Source organism: Pristis pectinata, chromosome 1, assembly GCF_009764475.1.
Source record: "Pristis pectinata isolate sPriPec2 chromosome 1, sPriPec2.1.pri, whole genome shotgun sequence".
NCBI classification, from domain to species: domain Eukaryota; kingdom Metazoa; phylum Chordata; class Chondrichthyes; order Rhinopristiformes; family Pristidae; genus Pristis; species Pristis pectinata.
Window position 1 is genome coordinate 59,589,769 of NC_067405.1, and position 7,801 is coordinate 59,597,569.

General features: G+C 42.5%; 1 long non-coding RNA gene across 1 annotated transcript; it reads right to left on the reverse strand.

The window, feature by feature from the left end:
• Window positions 1-542: 542 nt before the first annotated feature.
• Window positions 543-6,978, reverse strand: LOC127577983 (uncharacterized). Its single transcript, XR_007957466.1, has 3 exons — window positions 6,883-6,978; window positions 6,054-6,139; window positions 543-1,091 (listed from the first exon to the last, which is right to left on the reverse strand). It is a non-coding gene; the product is annotated as an uncharacterized LOC127577983 (long non-coding RNA).
• Between the last annotated feature and the right edge of the window lie 823 nt (window positions 6,979-7,801).

The following is a 7,801-nucleotide window of genomic DNA, read 5'->3' on the forward strand; positions in this document are numbered from 1 at the left end:
CATTCCCCCAGTGACACTAGTGCTGTTGCACATAATTGTTAGGACTCTCACTTAAAGGTGATCTATATAGGTGTCCCAGTCTCAGAATCAAAGCCCTGCTCCAAATATTACTAATATGAGTTACTTATATAGCACTAATAATTGGATAAGGGGTCAGGATTTGCAACAAATATTGCATCATGTGCATCTCAGATGCCATATTTAACAATGGTTGGGGGAGGGAGAGTGAAGTTTACATAATGCTTTTTTTAAAAAAAAATGAGCACCCCAGAGCTTGTCTAACTCCTCTGCATTTTTGGTCTATCTACTTTCCCCAAATAACAAAAGGAACAGTAAAATTTTGCTTTCTATTACTTTATGTGATTGTTGCATGCATCCAGAGCCATTCAGTTGCTGCCAGCAACAGCAGAAATCCCAATTATTGTGATTGGCTAATGATAATTTAAGAAGTAACCTAAACCTGAATTAAGTCATGCAAGTCACTTGAGAAACTATATTGTACTCTAATGCTGGAGGGATGACTGAACAGTGGTACCAAGGCTTTCAGGCACTGCACTGAAGGTCCTGGTGATGGGGGGAGAAAAGAGAAATTCCATACCTGTGGGGAGATGCCTAGAGGCAGCAGGAAAACTTTGTGGTGGAGGTTGATGCCATGCCTCATCACCAGTAAGCGGAATGAAGCAATATTACCCGTCTTTGGATAGAGGATGATCAGTGACCCTTCTTTTAAATGCAGCAGTGTATTGCAGACCTAAAGATGTTGCTTGTATCACCATTGCAACCTTGAAGGAACTTAAAGCGTGAAGTCATGGGCAGCTTGACAGTCGCAAGGAAGGTGTTGCTTGCCCTACTTTTAAGTTGCACTTGTGGCTGCAGCAGATGGTAGATTTCAGACCTAGTTTCTTTAAAGCAGTGAAAACACCTGAAGCATAGGTTCCTGGGCGATTAAGAGATGCTTCCTAAAGAGGCTCAGTGGACTTGATCACTCGCTGAGAATTCTTTTCCTCTTGTTTCTCACCATCCATTGTGCAGCCTCTTCGTTCTCCCAGCCATGGTCACTTCCAAGGAAAGGGGCAACCTTGTTATCAGTTCTAGAAAAACAATTGTTTGAGCACAAGGTTTAAAATGAACAGCAAAGTACTTGAGTACTAACCTATGCAAATAATTTGGCCAAATAGGGGAAAGCTGCAAAAACGATACAGTGACGTCAGCTGGAAGAACTAAACCAACAACCAACTTGTATGCTTCTTAATAACGCTCTTGGGGAATTCTTCATGTCATTTAAAATTGTCCGTCTGGGTGAAGTTAAGGCAGGATGAATGCTGCGATGTGGCATTTGTATATAGATGCTATGGCACCAACTCAGTGTTGCACACTTGGCAACATCTTAAACTGCAGAGCCTGATTTCTCCTCTATGTATCTGGTACATTTCACTTTTACCTAAATGGCAAAAGCTTGCAGTCTTAAATTACTTTTAAAATGTTTCCTGCCCTGCGAGAAAACCAGAAGGCAGCCATGCTGGTGGCTAACTTGATCCTAAGGTATCCCTCGAATATTAGAGGAGCTCTTTTTTTGTTCAAGTCCTTTGCTGTGTCTCCCGGTACATTAATTTTGCATTAACCTTTGCAGACCTTCTAGTGTACTAAATGTTACAACAATCTGCAACTGAGCATTCAAGGTACCATCAGTCTGTGTATTCTAAATATAAAATAAATCTTTGTGCGTCTGTGTGCTCTAAATGTTAGAGCAATCAGTTACACCAGTCATTGTGCTCTAAATATAGTAGCAAATTGTACTGCCACTGTACACTCAAGATTATATCACTGTGTGTGTTCTAAAGATTTGCAATTTGTCTATGTGTATTCAATACTAAATCAGTTGTGTTCTAAATATTATAACAATATGTGTTGTGTAATTAATGTTATCCTGGAAGTTAAACTGGTCATTTGTAGTGATGAGCAGTAAAAAAAACTTAGCAGATTGTGGTTATAAATCCATCATGTTCTCTAATTCCCTTCATCAGGGGAGCAAATCTGCCATCCTTATCCAGTCAGGCCAGCTGCGACTCTGGACTCCCCTCATATGGTTGACTGTTGGGTGCCCCATGAAATGATCTAGCAAGCCAGTCAATTGTATCATAACCTCTGCATTGAAATGGAGAACAAAATCAGATGGGCAACTTTGAATTAACCTATGTCAAGCCAGAAGTGCTGAGTGGATGCTTCATCTTAGCTTCCTCTCAATACAAGACCATAAGATGTAGGAGCAGAATTAGGCCATTCGGCCCATCGAGTCCGCTCTGCTATTCAATCATGGCTGATTTCTCTCAACCCCATTCTCCCGCCTTCTCCCTGTAACCCTTAAACCCCCCCTACCAATCAAAAACCTGTCAATCTCAGCCTTAAATACACCCAATGACTTGGCCTTTACAGCCCTCTGTGGCAACAAATTCCACAGATTCACCACCATCTGGCTAAAGAAGTTCCTCATCTCAGTTTTAAAGGGATGTCCCTTTATCTTGAGGCTGTTCCCTTGAATCCTAGACTCTCCTACTAATGGAAACATCCTCTCCACGTGCACTCTATCCAGGCCTTTCAGTGTCCAGTAGGTTTTAATGAGATTCTAACCCCCCACCCCCCCCCATCCTTCTGAATTCCATTGAGTACAGGCCCAGAGACATCAAACGCACCTCATTAAGCCTTTCATTCCTGGGATCATTCTTCTGAACCTCCTGGACCTCTCCAGGGTCAGCACATCCTTCCTTAGATACAGGCCCCAAAATTACTCGCAATATTCCAAATCTGGTCTGACCAATGCCTTATAAAGCCTCAGCAGCACATCCTTGCTCTTATATTCTAGTCCTCTCAAAATCAGTGCTAACATTGCATTTGCCTTCTTCACTACTGACTAAACCTGTGTTGACCTTCAGGGAACCCTGAACTAGGACTCTCAAGTCCCTTTGCACCAACGATTTCTGAATTTTCTCCCCATTTAGAAAATAGTCTACACCTTTATTCTTCCTACCAGTGCATAACTTCCTACACTGTAAGATACGCCTTACAAGTGTAAGATACACTTCCCTAAGTTGTATTTTCCATTTGCCACTTTGCGCACTCTCCCAACCTGTCCAAGTCCTTCTGCAGATTCCCTGCCTCTGTGACACTACCTGTCCCTGCCCCTATCTTGGTATTGTCTGCAAGCTTGGCTTCAAAGCCATCAGTTCCTTCATCCAGATCATTGACGTATAAGGTGAAAAGTTGCAGTCCCAACACTCTCCCCTGTGGAACTCCCACCAGTCACTGGCAGCTATCCTGAAAAGGACCCCTTTATCCCCACTCTCTGACCTCTGCCAGTCAGCCAATCTTCTACCCATGCTCGTACCTTGCTTCTGACACCACGGGCTCTTATCTTGTTTAGGAGTCTCGTGTGGCACCGTGTCAAAGGCCTTCTGAAAATCCAAGTAAATAACATTCACTGACTTGTTGCCTCCTCAAAGAATTCTAACGGATTTGTAAGGCAAGATCTCCCCTTAACAAAACCATGACTTTGTATTTTATCATATCCCCAGCATCATAGAAGCCAATCTTCAGCCGATTTGATAAAATCTATATTAATAATCGAGCTGTTCCAGTATGGTTATGACACTGGGATCTATGTGTCATCTTGGAAGATTGTCCAGCTTTGTCTTGTTCACAAAAAGCAGACAAAAAAAGATCAAACTGTCCACTATCAAGTGTCAAAGTGATTGAAAGTGTCATGCTCTCAAGCTGCACTTGCTCACCAATTATGTACCTTAACTGGGCATGGTGGGCAAGCTAGGACTAAGATCCAAATTGCATCACTGCCTAGATCCAAATATGGACCAAAAAGCTGAATTCTGAGGTGAGTTGAGAGTGAGTTGACATCAAGGCAGCATTTGATCAAGTTCACCATTGAAGAATCCTGGTAAATGTGAAATCAATTTGAATCAAGGAGAAAATACTTCACTTGTTGGAAATATACCAAGGATGAAGGATGGTTGCAGTTGTGGAGATCAATTAACCTGTCCCCAGGCGATCTCTGCAGGAGGTCCTCAGAGCAGTATGTTCTAGGACCAACTGTTTCAGTTGCTTCATCGATGACTTTCCAGAATGCCAGAAGTGGGATGTTTACAGGTGACACACAATGTTCAATTCCATTCACAACTCTTAAAGCAAATGTGGCAGTCCAGACCTGCATGCTTAGCCTAAATAGTGCTCAAGCATAGGCTGATAAGTGGAAAACAACATTTGCATAGCCAATAACCATCTTCAATAGAAGAAAACCTTACCATATTCAGTGGCATTACCATGGCCAAGTACCCCATCATCAACACCCTGAGAGTCTTCATTGACCAGTCACATAAGTTGGTTACAAATACACATAAAGTAGTTACAAAAGCAGATCAAAGTCTGGCTTATCCTGCGGTGAGTGAAACCCCAAAGACTTTCCGCCATCTTCAATGTACAGGCCAGGAGCGTGAAGGAATATCCTCCACTTGTAGGAGCACACTTCCAACAACACTGGAAGCTCCGCATTATCCAAGATAAAGCAGTGCACCTGACTGGCAGCCCATCCACCACCCTCAACTCATTCTCTCCACCGCTGGTGCACAGTGATGGTCGTTTACACCACTTACAAAATGCATTGCAGTTACTCACCTAGGCAACTCCTACAGCATTTTTCAAACCCATACCTTCTCCAAGTAAGAAGGGTAAGGGCATATCCCCATTCCTTCATTGCTGCTGGTTCTAAATCCTGGAACAAAAGTCCAGTCCACTGTGCCTCCTGGAAGGACTACATTGGTTCAAGGAGTTGGCTCTCCACCACCTTCTCAATAACAGAACATAAGAAATAGTGCAGGAGTAGGCCATTTGGCCCTTTTAGCCACCTCTGCTGTTCATTAAGAACATGGCTGACCTTCTACCTCAGTTCTATTTCCCTGCATTATCCCCAAATCCCTTAATTCTCTTAACACCCAGAAGTTTATCAATGAGCTCTGACTCAGCCTCTACAACCTACCAGGAGAGAGAATTCCAAAGGTCCACCACCCTCTAAGTGAAGGACTATCTCCTCATCTCCACTGTAAGTGGCCAACTCTGACTCCTGGTTCTAGACTCCTTGGCCTCAGGAAACATCCACGTCAAATCCTATAAAAATTCTTGCAAGTGTCAGTGAGGTCACCCCCATTCTTCTAAACTCTTGAGAATAAGATCAAGTCATTTCACGGACCATTTGACTTCCTGCTCTGCATGTTGGCTTTCAGTGACTTGTGAACAAAGACACCCAGGTGTCCTTGAACATCAACACTTAGCAATCAATTGCAATGTGGGGGAAAAAAATTCTGCTTTTCTGTTATGTACACCAAACATGAAGCCTATTCACATTGTCCCTACTTGTAATCCCACCTAATTTAGCATCATCAACAAATTTAGGAATATGAAATTTAGTCCCCTCACCCAAATCATTGTGAATAGCTATGGCCCAAACACTGATCTCCATGGTACCTGAATAGTCAGAGTGTGGCAACTGAGAAAGACCTGTTTATTCCCACTCTTTGCTCTCTGTCTGTTAACCATTTCTCAATCCATGCCAGTATATGACCCCCAATTCCACTTGCTCCAATTTGTTGCCCAATTTCCTGCATGCAATCTTACCAAAAGCCTTCTGAAAATCTAAATACAGCCCTCCCCCATCTAATATACCAGTCACATCCTCAAAGAGCGCCAATAGATTACTCAAACATGACTTTTCCTTTCATAAATCCATGCTGGTACTGCTCAGTCTTATTATTTTCGAAGTGTTCAGTTACAGTGTCCAGCATTTTCCCTGGTAGCAGTTCAGCAGCTCCCTGTTTACTGTCTCCCTGACTGTTGGCATCACATTAGCTCAGAACCATTCCAGAACCTGTAGAATTTTGAAAATTATTACCAGAATATCTACTGTCACTTGCTACCTCTTTCAAAATTCTGTGATGCAGATTATTGGATCCTTGGGATTTGACAGCTTTCAGTCTCACAAGCGTCTCTTGTACCTTTTTTCCCTTGGTTCTTGTTTCTTCAGTGCCTCATTCTCACTGGACCCTCTTCTCTCGTGTTTCATGCTTTTTGGAGTTATTTCCTGTGAAAGCACAAACATTATTTGTTTGATTTAATTTGCCAATTCCTTGTTCCCCATAATAAATTCTCCCGCGTTTGTTTGTGAGGCACCCACATTTTCTCTTGTTAGCCTTCTACTATTTGCACACTTAGAGGAGTTGTGTTTTGATGTTTCTTTCCAGTTTGCTCTTATATTTTATTTACCCTTTTATCAAGTTCTTGGTCTTCCTTTGCTAACTTCCAAATTCCAACTTCATAAACCTCATCCTTAGAGTTAATATTGTCTTTTAATTTCTCCTTTCAGCCATGGACAGACGGTCCTTTTAATGCCGTTTCCCAAATCAACTACGACCATATTGCCCCCCCCCATCTCTTGTGTTTCATCTGTATAGATTTAAAGCCCGAGTTTCAGATTGACTACACCACTTTAAAACTTAATGTAAAATTCTATTATATTATAGTCACTCTTCCCTAAATGCCCCTTTACAATGTGATAATTAATTAACCCTTTCTCGGGGAGTAACGCTCAACCTAGAAGCAATCCCCAGGTCCTGAAAAAAGAAAGTCTTTGTTTTCAAAATGTAACGGGGAACTCATTTCGCACTCATTGTGCGCTTCATTTAACAGTCTGTGTGCCCAAAATGATTTTGTTATCTGCCACTGGGTACTCAGTGGTATACCAGTGTGGCCGTGTTCTGCAATCTTCAATCGTATCTATTGGGAAATGCAATGATTACTTCTTTTTCCAATAATGATGTAACTTACAATTAGACGTGCCACGTGTACCCACGCATATGTCGCTGAGCTGGTTCCCTCCTGGCTTGGCTTTGCATGGTATTGACAAAAGAGGGGGGATAAAAGAAAGCATCGTTACCAATGATCAGCAACTGAAAGTAGATTTAGCATAACGGAGGTTACTGACGACCGGCTCTGGCCCAGCTCCTAACTCAACTGTGCATCCACCCCTCAGTGATAAAGGATGTTTCAGCGTTAAACTGTATTTCTCGTCGAATTGGTTTTTGTGAAGGCTTTGTCCGCCCCTCGCCGGTGTTGTACTGTGATGTTACTGAGAGGGCGCTGCTGCATGTTGTTACAGTGACCTGCTGCTCTGAGTGCACTACTCCCCTGTTCCTCGGGATTATTTATTATTTTAAAAAAAAAGAAAATGCAATTTCTCTATTTCACTTCGAGTTTCGAGCATTAAATACCCTCCTGCAGCATTTGGCTACAGCCAGTAGGGCGCGTCTGGTGGGGTTTAAACTATTAAACTGCAAACATCTGTGCGCCTGGGGAATTGCCACAAGGCACAAATTCTGACCCGTGCTTGATTGGTGTTCTTTCTCTTTGTTCCTGGCCCCGGAATACATCGCGACTACTCCCCTGACAACTACATAAGTGTCAGCGAGATGAACCAGAAGACGTGGTTCTCGCCCCGTGTTTCATTGTTGCCCTTTGTGGAAATGCAAAACAAAATTAATCAGCCACGGTAGTATTTATTTACACGAGGCCATTGCAAGAATTTTGGGATATCTTTTAGAACAACACGCACAAAGTTTAACACCGTGGCCGTGAAATAAAATTAACCAGAAATGCAAATGCGGGTTGTCGCCGCGATTCTGTATTTAAATGATCGGTTAATTGGGCGGTGGGTTTTAATTTGTAGATCACATCATGGATTCGGTAA